We start from the raw sequence: 18,081 nt of genomic DNA, 5'->3' as shown, positions 1-18,081 counted from the left end.
TTGCACAGGGAGAACCAGCAGGGGGTTCTAGCACCCCAGAATGCAGCCCTCTGGCACTGGGGCTGGCCACACCGTACACTTTCCTGCCCCGTTTCTCCCCCTCCCTCCCGGACTCTGGCCCTGAAGCTGAGAGCCAGCCCTTGAAGCTGGTCCACCAGTGCCTCAGCAGAGGAAATCGACACTGCCCCACTCCAAATGAGCCCATCAACCTTAAATATAAACAGACACCCAAAGATGGCCAGACATCCAAGGAAAACCAGTGGCATGAAAGGGAAAGGCCAAGAGCAACAAAACCACTGACTCCAGAGGAAAAAAGAGTAAAGCCGGGAAACAGAAGAGAATATTAAGCTAAAAATTCTAATTAGCATTCTCAAAGAAATTTCAGATAAAATTTTATGCATAAAGCAAACAGGATAAAAAGGAAGTTCAGAGAACAAAAAATAGTGTTTAGAAGTTGAGAGTGTTGCTGCCCAAACAAAAATTCCATAGAAAAGCTGGAAACGTACTCAAGGAAATATCCCAGAAAAAGAACAAAAAAAACAGCTCTAGAAAACGTGAATGCTGCAGTGTTCTCTGTCTCCTAGCAATGCTGAGGCTGAGAGCTGTGTGTGGCTCTGTTTGCTCTCCTTATTGATTTTCTGTTATGGGGGGGGGCAGGGTGGGGCGGGGTGGTTTCACAATCAAGCAAGAGAGCAAACCATCACTTCCCATCTGTTACTAACAGTAAGAGCTAGAAGTTCAGCGTCACGGAATCAATCCTGTGGGTACGACATCTAACTAACAGAAGACACTGAGGAAAAGAACAAAAAAATGGAGAAGAGGAAATTACCAAAGAAACAATAGAACAGTATCTGTCAGAGTAAAAAAAGGAGACAGGAAACTAACATGGAAAGGGTTATTAGCACAGAGGTGGGCCGAGGAGTGAGGAAAGGCTCCTGCTGTGAGAATATCTGCAGTGTCAGAACACTAGGTAACAAGAGATCCCAAAACTTACTGGAGAGAAAGGGGAGAAGCAGGTCGTCTGGGAGGGAGCAAGGCTGCGACACACACCAGACTTCTCGTAAGTTACACTAGCTGCTAGATGACAGAGAAACACAGCCTCCCAAGTTTACCTTGCACACTCTAGCAAAAATAAGAAAAAACTGAGAAGCCAGGGAAGTAAGCGAACAATGAAGGGTCATCCCAGGACAAGAGTGAGGGAGACTTGGTGGGCCACTGGAGCTGTGGGCCAGGAATCACAGAGGGAGGGTTACAAGAAGAAAGGGAGTTCCATGTACCATAGAGCATGATCAAGAGGCTGAACACATTTCAGGACACGGCCAAGGCACATACTATTCTTTGGTTAAAGGGAAAAAAGAGAGGCAATTAGTAACTCCAGGAAAAATAGAAGACATGTAAGAAAATTGTCTAAATTAGAAGCAAACTAAAATGCCACATGATTACGAGAACGAAGGAAGAGCTCCGAGCCAAACACTGTTTTAGGGGCTTTTTGTGTATTATTTATCCTTCACAACAACCCCATGAGGTGGCAGAAGGGAATGAATGCAGTTCCAAACAGAGGCCCTGGCATACGGAAGCAATATTCACACAGTCGTGATCATGTGAACCCCAGCACTACTTGTCAGTGTTTAGAATCGATCTTATAGACAAAGCCCATACCACTGATTCGTGGCCCCAGGAGAGAATGTGGGTTTAAGGGAGAGGTAGGAATACACCCATGTGCAGTCAAAGGAAATCTCTAAATGAGGTTAAAAGCTATAAGGATAATCAACAAAAGAATTAAAAACAATCATATAACCATCAATTCGGGAGGAGGTGGGGGAGGGGTAGGAATGAGGTAATTCCTTAAATTTCAGGGTAGGGAGGTAATGGATGGCATCTAAAGTTGATAAAATGAGAAACTAATAAAATCATACAGTTTTATTTATGGCAGTAACCACCAAGACAACTAAAATCAGAGCAGTATTGATCTCTAGAGAATAAGGCGGGACTGGGAAGAGGATTTTTTTGCTGCTGCAAACTCTTTTGTGTTATGTGTCTTTTAAAAAAATCATATGCATTTATGTCTTTGATAACAATAAAAAGGAATGCTGAAAAGTAATTCTTTAAATATCTAGCCCAACACCAAGTCAGAATTTTAAAACTGTTAATCGGTTCTGGGGGCGGGGGGAAGAATCAATACAAAGTTTGAGAAATACCGCACACTAATCCCACCCTAGGAGATTCACAGCGCAGTTATCATTTAAGTGTTTGGAAAGGTCCAGCACGAAATACAGTGGCGTCCTTTCACGTGACCGGCGCTGCACTCAAGACTTTGGTGCACCAGGTCCAACAGATGAGGCTCAGCTCCTCTCTCCGTGGTGTACTGATGCGTGGCCTCAGACAAAGGCCTCACTGCCTGCAGGGGTGGGTAAATAGTGGCCCCACCAAAGATACGTCCAAGTCCTGACCCCTGGAACCTGTCAATGTGACCTTATTTGGGGAAAAGGTCTTTGCAGATACAATTAAGGTAGGGATCATGAGATGAGATCACAAACATTAGAAGAAAAGGGGGAAGGACTCCAGGGAGTGATGTACCCGTAAGCCAGGGGACTCGGAGTCTGGGGCAGCCACCAGACACTGGGAGGGGGGACTAACGCTGCCAACACTTTGACTTCACACTTCAGCGCTCCAAAACAGTGAGAGAGCATACTTCTGTTGTTCTAAGCCACCCAGTTTGTGGTTAATTGGTTACAAAAGCCACAGGAAATGAACACAGTGCCCCATCCTCACAGTGGGGTCCACGTGGGGATTCTACAGGGTTGCACACAACCAGCCCTTGGCACTGCGCCTGGTACAGGCCCAGTGCTTACTCCCGAGATGTTATTTTTGCTCTTATCTATTATTCTTGTCAACTAGGTCTCCTCGGATTTGGGCCTGCCGGGAGGGGCAGGGGGTGGGGGTGCTGGGCACAGAACCAACCCAAAGCCACACTCAGTCTTGCTTCCTAATGAACCCTGTGTCCTCACTGGGAGGCTTGTCCTTTTCAGGGTCCTTCTGCTGCAACCCTGGGAGGCGCGTTAGATGTATATAATTAGAGACGGGATGCATGACCCCAGGGCGGCAGCGAAAGGCAGCATCCAACAGGATGGGATGTTGGTGCCCGGCAGCCCGGTGGCGGGTGGGGAAAGCCCAGCATCACTACTCGGCCGGCACGCAGCCCTTGGCCTACTGGGACATCAGCAGCACGACACTTTTATGGAGCACAAAAGCAGTGCCCAGCCCTGGGAACGTGGGTGTGATGTCGACAGACAGGGCTCTCCCTGGTCCGTCCTCTATTCTTCTGTCAGCCCGTTCCAGGTGGCCAATAAGCTGGTCCACAGACAGACGGATAAACCATTCAGAAGTTATGATGCAGGCTGGCGAGGAGCACCACCGGCTTTCGCTTGGTTGGCCTCTGAGTGGTGACATTCAAGCGGCACCGGGGAGGCTGACCAGGGGGCAGCGGGAGAACTGTGAACGGATGGGGCAAAGGCAGCCTGTACTGGGGGACAGAGACCAGAGACCTCCACAACAGCACTGCTCACCCTTTTAGTAAGGAACCCGGGGAGCTTTTGTTCACCTGGGTTATGCCCATTGACATTTATCGTAGAAATTAAAACAAAAACATTTAAACTCAAGCACATATTCCAGTAGCTGTCAGAAGGATGATGTCATCACACATCATGCAGCCTCTGGAACATTCCACTGTATTCTTTTGAGAAAATAAAGGACAAATAATGCTATTGTTGAGAAAATAGTTCTGACCTCAACTGGAGGGTCTGGAGTCCCTGCAGGTGTCTCTGGGCCTCACTTTGAAAACCGCCACTGCCGCTCAGGGACTCACCCCAAGTGGCACGTGGCTGAGCTGAGCTAGGGGAGGGGCGGTTGCACCCAGAGCGGGGCAGGGGCCAGCAGGTCCGGGACCGGCGGGGCGTGCACCCGTGCACCAAACAAAGCCGAGCCTCTTCCTGGCCAGGCTCAAGTTCCGCACCTGCCTCCTCCTGGGATGCGACCGGGAAACAGCAGCGGTACCGCGGGGCTGCCACCGGAGGGAGCTAGGCCCAGCGCACAAGGGACCCAGACCCCAGACCCCTGAAGGGGGCCCAGGCCTCCTGCAGCCTCCCTGGAGCCTAAGCCTGGGGTGCGCACAGGTCGCTCTGCCCGCCCCCCCCCTTCAGAAGCCAGGAGGGCGGCAGGTGTGTGGGCGTAGGGGGCACTGGGACAGGATGGCGAGAGGGCCTAGTGAGGGAAGGAGGAAGGGGGCTGGAAGCACAGGGAGGAGGGAGGGCCAGGGTCACTCTAGGGGGCGCTGGGGACCCGGGGGCTGGAGGGTGGGTACCCGCCAGTAGGTGCTAGGCCCCAAGGAGCCAGGACTGAGGGGTGTGGGTAACGGTGGTGGCAGGTCGAGGACCTGCTGGTGCTGGTCGTTGGGGGCGCAGTGTGGGGAGGAGCTGGGGCGCCGGGCCTGGGGGTATGCAGTGGCGGGAGGTGGATAGTTGGGGGCGGGCGCAGGCAGGTAGCAGGTCGTGCGGGCGGGCCGGGGGCAGGCAGGGCGGGGGTTACATAAATGTTCCCTGGCACCCTGCGAGGCGGCCGAGAGCAGTTGCCTCATCTTATCAGGGAACAGGGCGTCCCACACTCTTGCCCAAGCCGCAAGCCTGGGCGGGAACAGTATGTTCTCTCTGAGAAGCCACAAGAGGCTCCTCGCGGAGCCACCCCCCTTGGCCCCGCCCCAGGCCCGCCCCCCGCAGGTGCAGCTGGGCTCACTAGTGCGCATGCTCCGGCTCAGACCGCCTCCTGCTCGCCCTCCGTCAAGGGCGTGTTCCCCGTGACCTCCCTCGCCCCATCCAGCCTCGGCCAAACTGCCAGCCTCCACGGGGTGAAGGGAGGTGCTGGCTCCAACAGCACCTACAAAAAAGACCATCGTGGCTCTTTTCTGTCTGTGAGCCTCTGGTGGGCAGTCAGGGGCGGGGAGTTGGGGTGTGTGTGTGTGTGCGCCCTGAGCCAGGACCAGAACAACATCTGCAGAACAGGGCCCCTTCTGGGCGGTGAGTGCCGGGCTCTACTGGCCCGGGATCGGGGAAGCCTGGCTGGGCTTCCCTCCGTGGAAGGGAGAAAGGGGGAGAGGCATCTCTGACCAGGGGCCCTGGGACAGAAAAGCAGATGGCGCAGGGGTACCCAGGCCTGCAAGAGCAGAACTCAGTGAGCACCAGGCATCTGTGCAGGTGTGTGTCTGGGAGGATGATGGTGAGAGGCAGGGCTGGTCCAGAGAGTCAGAGGGTGGCACGGGGAGAGGCCTCCACAGAGAAACAGCTGCTCCCAGGCTCCCAGGCCCCAGCTACTCGCTGCTAGCAAGAGGCCTGTCATTCATCAATAGATAGCTCCAATCTGTGGTCGCCAGCATAGGGCTGCTTCCAGCTCCCAACCTCAAAACGGCCACGTTCTTCACTCCTGGGAGGCCCGCTCTCCCTCCCACTCGGAGGCATCTCGGCAGATGGCCGACCACTGGGGCTGACCAACCACCAGCCTCTAAGGGAAGCCAAGCTGGTTGGGGTCAGCAGAAAGGCCTGTCCTCCGAGGGGGAGGCTGACTTTCCTATTTTCTTTAGGAGGACATTCAACTACTCTGCCGGTGGTTTACAGACCCACATGGAGCTGACACACAGATGCCCCATCTCCTGGGAAGTCCAGGCTGCAAGCTCTTACCCACCATTGTACAGGTGAGGGAGGTGAGGCCCAGGAAAGAGAGCTGCCACTCAGTGGGGTCCGCCTCACCCTAGGACTCAGCAGGCAGAAGAGGCGATTTCGGCATGGAAGCAGCCTCTGCAGGGGTCAGCGCCTGCCCCTCCCCGACTCCTGCACTCCTACTCATTTGTCAAGGCCGCATCTCACAGTAACTGTGAGGGTTAAGTGGGAGAACACACAGGTGCTCAGAGGAGATATGCTGTTATCACTGGTGGGGCTCCTGGGAGCGTCCCCAGCCAGACACCAGCCAGTGCTCATCTCTGCTGAAACAGCCTGGCCCTGGCCTTGCCCCTGCCCTGGGTGCTCTCCTCCACCGCTGCTGTGGTGCACGCGTGTGGCTCATCACACGCTCCTGTGTACTCTCGCACATGCCAGGGCTGGCAGGACATGAAAGGAGGCGGCACCTGGCTGGAGACTGCTACACACAGCCTGGGGGCACGGGTTAAACAAGAAAATCTGCCTTCTGCAGATGCGTGTGTCTCCACGTTTGTACAATGGATGCAGGTGTATTTTTAAAAGTAGACGTTTTGGGTTGTTGCTTTGCCTTGCTTTGTTTTGGAATAGGGCAACTTGATCCTAAAATTCATTCAGAAAAATAAACACATAGAAACAGCCAGAAAAATGCTGAAGAAGAAGAATGAGGTGGGGGGACTGGACCACCAGATACAACATGCCGTTGCACAAGCTGCTGACCGGCAGTGGAGCACAGCGGAAATGCCTGGACCAGATTCTAAGATCACAGGAACTGTGTAGCAGAAAGCAGTGACACCTAAGGCAGGGCAGAAGGGCAGTGTCCAAAAATGTCTTAGGACAACTAGGTAACAACCAGTCCATGCTTCACACCTTAAACCAGGCTAAGTTCTGAAGGGGTCAAAGATTTAAATGGGAAAAGTGAAACCACAGATGTTCTAGGGGAAAACCTGAGAACATTCCTTTAAAATGCTAAGATAGAAGTTCTTTCTATGAATCAAAGTCTAAAACCCATAAGTGAAAAGATTGATAAGTTTGACAACAAAGTATAAAATATGTCTCCACAGAGAAAGCCACAAGGAAAGGCAAAAAAATAAATAACAAACTGAGAAAAATATATCTGCAGCTCTTGTTACAAAGGGCTAATCTCCAATACAGGAAGAGTTCACAGAAATTAAAAGGAAAACATAATACTCAATAGAAAAATAGGCAAGGGCTGTGGCCGACAGTTCATAAACAGGAGGTACAATGACTCCTGAACATCTGAAAAGATGCTCAACATCACCCCTCAGGAGACAAATATAAATGAACCCCCAGAGACACCTGACTTTTCACCTGTCAGGGCGCTGAGACGGTGGGAACAGGTACTCCCACACTTTGCTGATGGAAGTACAAACTGCCACAATGTCTACGGAGGCCGACTTGGCAATAACTATCCAAGTGACAGATGTGCGTATCCTCTGAACTCACAACTCGGGGGAGCTATCTTACAGACACACCTGCACGCCTGCAAGATGGGATGTGTGCCTGACTACGCGGGGCGGTGCAGCAAAAGCCTCAAAACAATTCATGCCCTTCCAGGGCCCGTTACCTAAATTGAACAGACACCCGTAAGACAGAATCCTGTGAAGAAGGAGTGGAACACGTTCTGAACTGAGACGGAAAGGTCTCTGAGGGACAGCGCTGAGTGAGAAAAGCAAGGTCCTGAGCAGAACGCGCGGTCAGGAGGCTGAGTACTGCGTGCACACCCACGCACGTCTGCCTGTGTCTGCAGAGGTGCTCTGGGCGGGCATCTGAGAACCTGGAGCCGAGGATGGTGGGGGCAGAGAGCTGAGCGCACAGAGGGCAAGGGGGACTTGGAGAACTTTCCTTGGGAGATGACTTAAACCCCCGGATTTTGAAACACACAGTGCATTTACCTATTCAAAAAATTAAAAACAAATCTGTAGCAAACTAGGAAACAGTAGCCACAAATAACACAAATTGAAAAGCGGGTGTTAAATGAACAACGCTCGCATTCCTGGCCAGGCTGTTTCCACAGCACATCCCAAATCCCACTGCCACAGATACCAGTCCAAGGGCTCCCCTTAGAACCTGGCAGGGGGGTGGGCCTGAGAGCATGAGAAACTCAGGAACAGCAATTAAGTCCAATCTGCTTTTCTAGAAGGAGTTCCCAGGGCAGGACCCCAGGGCTCCAGAGCCCCTGGTCCCACTGCAAAAGGGGTTGGAAGGCATTCCCTTATAAAGAGTTTGACAGACCTGGCCTGACTTAAAAGACCACGGTGACGCATTCTAACAGCAGCAGACCCAGGGCTGTAATCATGCACTGGAGGTCCCCCAGGCTCCTGTCGTAAAAGTCGCTCTGTTCACCCTCCCACAACTGACTGACCCTCTGGAACCAGCCCAGGTGGACAGGGCAGGCGCCGGCTGCCACCCTTCCTCCCCTTGCAGCCCAGGCGAATTCACCCCACCGTCAGGACGCAGACCCCAAATTCCAGGCAGGAGGATCGGTGTCCTCTGCCAGCGCTCGGTGAAGAGGTAGGAACTGGGGGTCCTGTTCAGGCTACTGGGAAAGGGTTTCCTCTCGGACCATAAAAAGCCAGGATGAGGGCAGGGTGTGCGCGGGGCAGGGGGAGCGGGCACAGCGTGGAAGAGCCTCTGGGGCCTTGTGGGACTGGGACATCGGGGGTGGCATAGTCACCGGCGGCCACACAGAGAGGTCCGAAGAGACTCACACCGGAGCCAGACCGCAGGCCAAGCCCCTGGCCAACCTGGCCACCCCCGCCCCAAAGAAGCCGACTCTTCAAGGTCAGCCGAGGCCCCTGGGAGAGGGCCTGGTCCGGTGGGCCACGCGACCCCCTTCCTGTGCCACTCACCACGGACACAGCGGCGCCCTGCTCTCACCCGCTTCTCCACACAGCCTGTGCAACCACTCTGGCCCCACTTCCTCTTCCTGGGCCCCCTCCCCCAGCCCTCAGCTCCTCCCCGCTGTGCCTGCCGGGTAGGCCTGGATGGCAGGGACCCCACGGCGCACAGGCGTGTACTCTCGAGGTGCGCTACTTGGGACCCCACCCACCCCAAGACGCAGGCAGGGGTCAGGACGGACCATCTCAGAGACGGGAACTGAGGTCGAAAGTCAGAGTGACCTCCCCCAGCTCACACAAGGCGTGGCTGGCCCGCCTCCAGCTTTCCTCCTTTCCCACCGTGGACCGGGCTCAGCTGTGGCCAGCTGCCCATGCTGACCTCGGCCACAACGTCCCAGGTGAGAGCAGGAAAGGAAACCCTGGAGGCCACTGGCCCATCAGCCAGATGGGGCCCAGAGGCCGGCACCTGCCGCCGAGACCACCCTCCCCACTCATCCCAGAATGCCCCCCCTCGGCTCCCCAGGGAGGAGCCAGCAGCCCCCAAGCCTGGGCAGGGGTGTCCCTGCCTGCACCCAACGTGTGCCAAGTGCTGGGCGGCTCTCTCCTGAGAGGCTGGCCTGTCTGCAAGGACTGGGCGCCCAGAGGCAGCACCCTCAAAACCAGAGCCCGGCACCCCGCCTCCAGGCCCAGCACCTACACCTGGCCTGTTCCAGGTGCAAGAAGCAAGCCCTGTTTCCCTCAGGGAAAGAGTCACGAGGCTCAAACAAAACAGAGCCAAACAATGGACTTTTCAGAGTTGACTTCATAAAGCAAATAAATCAGAATAAAAATAAATAAGCCATTATACTATAGTCCTAAAATGCCTTTGGTTTTTGAGGGAGCTGATGCAAAAAAAAAACCCTCAGTCACTGACCTACTTTTGCTACAACAGTTGAAGATGCAGAAGACCTACCCCAGACACCCAGGAAGGAGCCCAGGAAAGCTCCCGGGCCCCACCCTCAGCAGCCCAGGTCACCAGATCCACCAGTGCCCGGGTAGCCTCGGCCACTTGGAGCAGTTTATACCCAGTTTTGTTTGTGGAGAGCAGATGCTGGAGCAGTAGGCCGGAGGCCTTGCCCTGCAGCAAACCTGGGTGCTGTTCCGTGCATCCCGGGCTGCACACACGGCGCAGGGGGGCCACCCACCACCCCGCGCTCTCCCCACCTGAAGAGATCCGCACTGCCCACTTTGACGGGGGAGAACAGCACTCTCGGGGGCCTTCCAGATCAGGGGACAAAGGCCGGCCCCTCCCCTGTCACAGGCCTGGCTAGGGCCTGCCCTTCTCCTCACATCCTACCTGGTCCTGCACCTGTGCTTATGCCCTCCTCCGGCCCAGCCTGGAGCAGATGTCCAAGGGAGCTGACCCTGGGGACACGGGCCAGGAAGGAAAGCAGAAGCCATTCTGAAATCCTCACCCCTGCAGTGCCCCCAGAAACCTCAGGGCTGGAGCGACCCCTTCCTCTACAGGTTCGCAGGGGACTAATGCCTAGGGAGGGCCAGTGAAAGCTTCCTCCTCCCCCCGGGACCCCGAGATGGTGCTCCTTGGAGTCGCCCCCAAGGTCACCGGAACCAGGTTTCACGTGCTGGGTGGGGCGGGTGAGCATGGAGCCGGCCGGCTGTCTCTCTGATGTTCTCGCAAACCACAGGCTGGGGTCCACTTACACACGCAGTTCCATTCCCACGGGCCAACCAGGAACACAGACCACAGAGCGGCTGAGCCCCACTGTCCTGTGCACATGGGAGACACACGTGCTGCAGAGCTATAACTGCAGGAAGGGCGCACGGTTATCTTGGGTGATCTAGGGAAGACGGGACTCACACACGTCCTTTCTGAATTCCTATAGTTTTCAACTGCACTGTTTTTTGCAGTCAGAAAGAATGCAATACACCAGTGACGTATACATACGCGTCCATACATATCTATATACGTATACAGATATTACAGACTTCTGTTACAGAATAACAGTCTCACTAAACTCCAGCTCAGCTGAATGGGCCTGCTTCCATGGAAGCCAGCACCCCTGGCCTCTGCTGAGGGAGCAGCGCTCATTTACACGCACGGGCGCACATGCCTGCAAAGGTCAAAAGGACCACATGCCAGGAATTTCAGAAAGGTGTTTTCCCTGTGCTTGCTAAGGGTTACAAAACACATTGGAAAATTTCCGTTCCCAAGGTCCCCTTTCAAATGGCAATAAGAAAATACCAATGGTTTCTGCCAGCAGGTGGCCAGCAGCCACTCCAGAAAAGGGCTCTGGAGTCTGGCTCTGTGTCTCACACACACAGACACACACACACAGACACACACACACAGACACAGACACACACACACAGACACACACACACAGACACAGACACACACACAGACACACACACACACACACACACACGACTGGCTCACAACCCCATGCTTCTCCTAAAGGGACATGCAGGGAGAGGCATATCGGCTCCCACCCCAAAAGCTTCCAGATCCCGGACTACTACCCACAAGGGACTTTCTCCAGGTGATTGAACGCCCTGAGCGACTCGTGAGCTGAACCCAAAGAACAGACACGTTTCCACTTCTTTCCTCTCTGTTTGATGGTCACTTCACTAACTGCCTCCAGAGAGAAGTTGCGAGCATCTTCCCTGAGCTGAGGGGAGCGACTCGGTCAAGGCCCCGGCCCCCTTGACTGCAGTCTTGGGGGGAACATCCCCTGCCCGGGAATCTGTGATCTATCTGCTGCACACTAGCCCTGGCAGCCGCTGACAGCCTGGGAGGGACATTTCAGGCCTTTCAGGCTATCTCATCAGAGATTTTCTCAAACACCCCAGAAAGGCAAGGACATGAGTTTGGAATCCAAAACTAAAGATTCAGGTTTATTTTACTTGATAAAAATGTTCTTCACGTGAGGCTGATCAAAAGCAAAGGGAACTCGTGTCGAAAATATATAAAGAACTCTTAAATCTCAACAGTAAGTGAACATTTGATTGTAGCACTGAACAAAAGACCCAAACTCAACTGAAGAAGATGTACAGATGGCAAACACCACGTGAAAAACGCTCAATATCATTTACCATCAAGGAAATGCAGGTAAAACCATGAAATGGCACTACACACAGTGAGAGTGGCTAGAATCCAAAAAACTGACCGTGCTGAACGCTGGTGGAGTAGCTGAAACTCGTTTGCTGCTGGCGACAATGCAATGTGGGACAGTCATTTTATAAGACGGTTTGACAGTTTCTCATGAGGTTAAACACAGACTCACTAGACGAGGCAGCAATCCCACCCTAGGCATTCGCCACGGGAAAAGACCCTTTATTCACAATCGGCCAACACTGGAAGTCAGCATTTTCTGCAGGTGAGTGGATGAACACGAGCTGCATCCACACAGCGGAGCACAATTCAACCATAAAAAGAAAGGAACCACCGATTCCTGCACACACAGACGGATGCACCTTAAATGAGTCTTGCTAAGTCGAAAAAGCTAGACCCCCAAATCTATACCTTGTGTGACTATTCAGATGACCTTACACCAAAGGTAAAAACCAAGGACAGAACACACACCAGGGGTTCTAGGGGTTGAAGGATTGGGAAGTGGTTGACCACACAGGGGCATTTTTAGGGCGATGGAACTGTTGGGCCTGGTGCTGGGATGGTGGATACAAGACCCTGCATTTGTCAAAACCCATAAGCTGTACTTCACCGTGAATGCGCTTGAATATTTGCAAATGTTTAGTCTGTAAAGGCAGCTGGGGATCCCAGGATGGAAGGCAGACTGGGACGGCAGACTCTGGCCCTATTACAAACACATGGCATGGCCTCTGGGGGTGGGGGATTGGGCAGGGACAAGGAGCCGTCAGGAGGAACTGCACTTGAACAAAGCTCTAGCTTCTCACGAGAGAATCCAGGGTAGACCATCCCCGAAATGCTTCACACGTATGCTGGGGCTGAACAAACAGGTGAACGCACGGTGGGGTGGTGGGAGCCTGTGTCTCGCTGTTGGAGAGGGTGGTTATAGCTGAACCCGGGGGAGGCCAGTGAGCCCTTCCTGGGGGGCTTCCCTGGTGTCTGAGATGTCATGAACTCATGAGACAGTGTGAACCCATGCTTAGACCCGAGTGCACACAGAGGGATAAATGCGTAACGGTATAAAGGCTACGACTCATCCATGTTTCCTGGCTCTGTCCACCGGGAAGGGCTAGAAGCAGCAACACCCTGGGAGCAAGGAGCACCACAGCACCCAGATCTTGGTTTCTAAATACCACTTTCCAGTAGAATGAAACAGGGATCTGTGGAGGAATGGCTCATTCTAGGACTAGAGCGGGAAACACACAAGACGAGCCTGAAGCAGCCTGTGAGGCCAGAAAGTGAGGAAGTGCACAGAAGCCAACATGTGGGGGGCAGCTCCGAGGGACACAGGAGCTAACCTGACCCAGTCCCTGCCCAAGGCTGGAACGTTTGAGCAACAAAATAAGTATCAGCAGTAAGTCACGTGGGTACCACTCTCCTACTGATATGAAGTGATGAGAAGAGCACTTCACCTCTGTGGTAGTTTCCCCCCAAAGCCATAAACCCAGTCTCACCCCAAGACAAACACAAGACAAATACAAATTGAGGGACATTCTACACAATCCCTGGCTACCATCTCTCACAACTGTCAAGGTCAGGGGAAACAGGAAAGTCTGGGAACCTGTCCCAGCCAAGAGAAGCCTAAAGAGAGCTGACAGCTATAGTTCAAATAGTGAACTATGGAAAACCCATTGCACTCACATTTTGTGATCATGACAGCAGTGACCATGTGGCTTATTTCTGAGCAATAAGTCAGTACTTCTTAGATACTGCAAAGGGCTAGTACAGTGCCACTTGGGTAAAAAAGCAAATGCTGGTGAAAGTAAGTGATTTCCGAGGTTCCTCAGATGTGTTAGCACTGGCTCACACAGTGGCCACCTTTGCCAGCCAGACACTTCCCTGCTCAACACTTGCCCATTCCAAGGACAAATGTGTAGGAGCTGCTTGGTGACTGTGGCAGAAACAGCTAAGTGCCCACTGGCCCAGCACCCACTGTCCGGGTCTTCTTTTTCTTTTTGTTTTTTGTTTTTTTTGTATTTTAGAGTCTTCTCTTTCCAGACAACATGACTTTAGCTTTTGCAGCAGCATTGCACCAGGTTAAAATGCTTCCTGCCCGACTCCCTTGCAGCTATGATGGGCCTTGAAAACTGATTCTGGCCAATGAGTTCTGGATGAACCACGAGGTGTATTTTCATGATGAGGGGGGCTATATCAACTCTGCTTTTCATGCTTCCTCAGGGCACGTCCTCCCCACCCAGAGCCAGTCCCCCCTGCCTAGGTGAGTCCTCCCAGCCCAGAGTGAGTTCCAACGTTGCAGGACCAGCAGAGTCATGCGATCACCACCCTCTGGGGCAGCCCTCTCCTCTCCCCACAAAGTTGCCTTCTTGTTTGCCCTAAGAAGACTGCTGGCTGGGTGGGGCTCTGGCTGTCCTTCCTGGATAACATCTCTAGACAAAGACAAAAGGAGGGCCCTGGCTGGTGGGCTGGACAACACAGCCCGAGAGGCAGCAGTGGCACCTGCGATGGGAAGGGGCTTTCCCTCCCAGCGCTGCGGCAGGTACACCCCCAGGCAGCTCCCAGCTTCTGGGCAGCACTCCGAGTCACCACCGACCATCAGACATCTGAGAAGAGCCTCTGACGTGGGCGGGCGGGCCAGAGCGCCAAACAGGCCAGCAGAAAGAGGCAGCCCAGGGGATGCAGAGGGGCGGAGATGAAACTTCCAGAGCTGTCACTCATGCTCAGAGGTAAGATATGGTGTCTGTGAAGCAAGAACAGGATGCTCCTTAAAGAGAGGAGACCCAGAAACTGGGTCTGAAAGCAAGAACACAGCAGGGGGATACGGCAGAGACTCAAATCTCAATCTCAGGGTTGCAAAGAGAACACTGAGAAAGTCTCACAGAAAAAGAGCTAAAGACAAATAAATGGATGACAAGAGAGCAAAAGTAAGAAAATGGAAGGATCCAAGTAAAGGAGCCCAGAGAGCCCAAGGACACAGAGGTGGGCCGTCATCCAGGGCGGGCAATGACGAGGCCACATTCAGGACCGGAACCTGGGCCAGGCAGCCCCGATTGAGACCGCGCCCACAGTTCCAAGGAGAGAGGAGCACATCAGGTACCGAGGTCAGGAGTCAGGTGGCTGTGTCCTGGGAGCTGCCTGCTCCCCGTGATGCGGCTCTGACGGTGGGTGGGCATAGGGACAGGCGGGGGACCCTCCCCACTCCCTAGCTCCGTGGGCACCGGTGGGGGGGGGGAGCGTGCTTTGGGCTTCGACTGTCTTTATTCCACGTTACTCGGCGCTACTCTAGCCTGAGACACGTTAGACTTTGGTTTCCGAATGGGGGCGCCCTGACACGTTAGGGGGTGTCCGGCATCCCCTGCAGAGAACGGAGGGCGGCGGGGCTGCGGGGTGCTGCTCGCAGGCTCTGCTCTCTTGTCCAGCAGGCCTGGCCAGGAGGCCACCCTGCTTGCTGGACCTTACCCTTCCCCCGGTCCCCGAGGCCCACTCGCTGCACCCCAGGCTGGGCTTTGGTCAGTGGCTCCGGGCCCGCCCTCTTGAGGCCAGGGTGGTGGCCTGCAGGCCGGGCTGGGGCCCTGGGCCCCGGTTGGGGAGCGGGCCTGGCCGAGCCAAGCGCCACGTTGTACCCCAGACTCTCCACGTCTCCTTGGCCCTGGAGGCTGGGAGGCTGGGGAGTTGCAGCCTCCAGGGGTCCGAGAGCCAGGAAGGGCCATGGGGGAGTGGGAGCGTTCCCAGAAACAGCCTGGTTTCTGTTTAAAAGGAGAAACAGAAGAGTCCTCCTTCTCTTCCTCACGTCCGTGCCCCAAGGGTGTAGGGTCCCCGCTGAGAGGGCCTGGGGGTCCCCGCGGCAGGCCCCGGGCCGCCCCCACTCCCGGCCAGATGGCTGTGGGAACTCTGGCCACAGACACCGCCGCCCCCCTTCCTGGCGCTATTCTTGGTGTGTGTCTCCCTTTGGGGGGAGGACGAGGGTGGAAATGATCAGAAGCTAAAATTAGCAAACGGCGAACAATTGAGGCCAGGAATCTGAGGTCGGCTGAGGATAACGATTTGTTTTCTGTGGCCCTGAGGTGGTTTGAGCAATAAAGGGAATTGAAAATGAAAACAAATCTGGAAGCTGCCCAACCCCTGCCAGGACCAGGCCAGACACGGGGCAGCTCGGGGTGGGCCAGCCAGATGGCAGGGACTCTGCCCAGCAGGGCCCCTCCCGGGGCTCCCCTCCTCCCTCCCACGGGGACTTCCTGCTGCCGCCCTTCGAGCGGGCCTTCTCCCCCACGGCCTTGGTGACTTCCCTGGCACTAGCCTGGCTGACTTCTTCTCCCGTGGAGGCGCGGGGTGGGGGGGGGGGCGGCGGGTGTGGGCGGTGGGCCTCAGCAGTTGTAAACCCCCCGTGGTTGTGCCGTGAAGCCAGGCCTCCGAGCTCCTGCCTAGTTCCACGGGGACTCGCCTTTTCACCTGACCCAGTAAAACTGTCTGGGGACAGACCCGGAAATCAGGCCCAACGAGGGTCTCGCCAGGTCACACGGCGGAGTGGGAGGGGGGGAGGCGGGGGGGGGCGGGGGGAGGCAGAGGCCCTGAGCACACAGGGCGTGGCTAGGAGGCGGGCGCTTTGACTCCCGACCGCCCCCAGGGGGGCCGGCCGCACGGAGGCCGCAGATGGACAAAGGGAGGGCAGCCGGCCTCATCGGCGCTAGGCGGTCAGGGAGCTGCACTCCCCTAGAGGTCGCACCCAGCGGTCCTGGGACCTGGAAGCAACGTCCCCCTTCCTTCTAAGGGCACTCGGCTTGGCCCTTCGATGCACAGCCTTTGCTAAAGCCCCCAGGGGCCTGGAACGCAGAGGCCACGGGGAGGCCCTGGCCCCGAGGATGGGGCTTCGTCCCCAAGACACAGCGACTGCCCTCGGAGACCCTTCCACGGGGCCAGCCCAGGGCCAGGAGCTGGAGTCACCGTGTGTGACTCCATTGTCACACGTGCACTCATCTCAGTCACCGAAGCTGCCGCAGGGTGCATGCCAGCCCACACCTAGCCAGGAGGGCCCAGACCCACACTCCCCCCGGGGGGGGGGGGCCGGCCAAGGCTGCATTTACATCTCCAGAAGCGCTGACCAGGGCCTGGCCGGCCACCGCCCTGGCCACCAGAGCCATGTGTTCAGAGCAGAGAGCCAGGGGGTCTTGAGGGGTGGAATCGGAGTCCAGGCAGAGAGTCCCCGGCAGACGCCAGCGCTGAGGAGAGATGGAAAGCTCTGGGGTGGCCTGAGCCCCAGAGATGAGCAAAGCTTCTGCGGCCGCCTTCCCAGGGCCAAGAGACAGTGGCGTCTGAGGCCAAACCACACGCCCTCCAGCCCTGAGGGCCGGGAGGTGGGGTGTACGACAGGGCAGTCTGAGCGTCCTGGGGTAAAGAGCGGGTCTGGGGCCTTCCCAGCCAGCCAAGTCCTGCAGAGCCCTTTGTCGACTTAAAAAATATATATATGCACAACGCGAGAGCTCCAAGTTAAGTTGTATTTGGGGCAAAATGAAGACTGCAGCCCAGGAGACAGCGTTTCAGATAGCTCTGAGAAACTGCTCCGAGGAGGGGAGGGGAGAGGAGTAGCCAGGATACATAGGAATTTTGCAACAAAGAGCAGGTAATTGGGAACGTCAAAAAGTTTTGTTAAATAAAGAAAACCAGATTATCTCAAGTTAAGGAATTTAGCGCTTTTCTGTGTGTGGGAAGACGCTGGGCTCACTGAAATCCTTCCTTTGATGTGCACCTCAGCTATCTGGGGCCTGTATTTTCACATCCTGAGTTTCCTCAGGGCTCACCGCAGGGAGTGGCTGCAGTCTGATGACTGCTAGGAGGCAGGTATTCTTTTCAGCCCTGAGTTTTCTCAGGGCTCACCAGCTCTCCTTGGAGAGTTGCAATCATTGGTGACTGTGACATCCTTTGTTTATTGATATGGCAGGAAATATTCCATTTATAAATATTCCATTCCATTTATAAATATTCCATTTATCACCCTGGACACCTAACAACACCCTTCCTGCCAGGGTGCCGGCTGGGTGCTCTCACACACATTCTTCCCTTCTAGAAGGCAATTTGCCCCGAAATGCACATTCCCTTGCTGGCTCCCAGGACAATCACAAGGACAAGCCCAACCTGGGTGACAGAAGAGCAAGTCACAGGAGGTGTCACAGCTCCTCAACCCAGGGCCCGGTTAGGACACCAGGGACGAACAGATGAGGACGCACTGGGCAACCATGAAAGGCCAGGTCCAAGAGCCAGTAGGCACTTTGGAGATGTGACCATGACAGAATGTTACAGTGAGTGGGAAAGGGCCAAACGTAAAATGACCGTGTGGGACGATACCACGTTTAATGTTAAAATAGACACAGGCTGACCTGTT

The 18,081-nt window shown here is 55.0% G+C and overlaps 1 protein-coding gene and 1 long non-coding RNA gene across 3 annotated transcripts in view; one reads left to right on the top strand and one right to left on the bottom strand.

Annotated features, from left to right (window-relative positions):
* The window catches only part of KLF13 (KLF transcription factor 13), a 45,650-nt gene that overhangs the window by 6,691 nt on the left and 20,878 nt on the right, over positions 1-18,081 (bottom strand). The gene's annotated exons all lie outside the window — the stretch shown is intronic.
* Positions 4,842-7,696, top strand: LOC132524740 (uncharacterized). Its single transcript, XR_009541998.1, has 2 exons — positions 4,842-5,069; positions 5,630-7,696. It is a non-coding gene; the product is annotated as an uncharacterized LOC132524740 (long non-coding RNA).

Source organism: Lagenorhynchus albirostris, chromosome 1 (assembly GCF_949774975.1).
Source record: "Lagenorhynchus albirostris chromosome 1, mLagAlb1.1, whole genome shotgun sequence".
Lineage (NCBI taxonomy): Eukaryota > Metazoa > Chordata > Mammalia > Artiodactyla > Delphinidae > Lagenorhynchus > Lagenorhynchus albirostris.
Note: the sequence above shows the minus strand (reverse complement) of the source record. Positions and strands in the feature narration are given on the sequence as shown.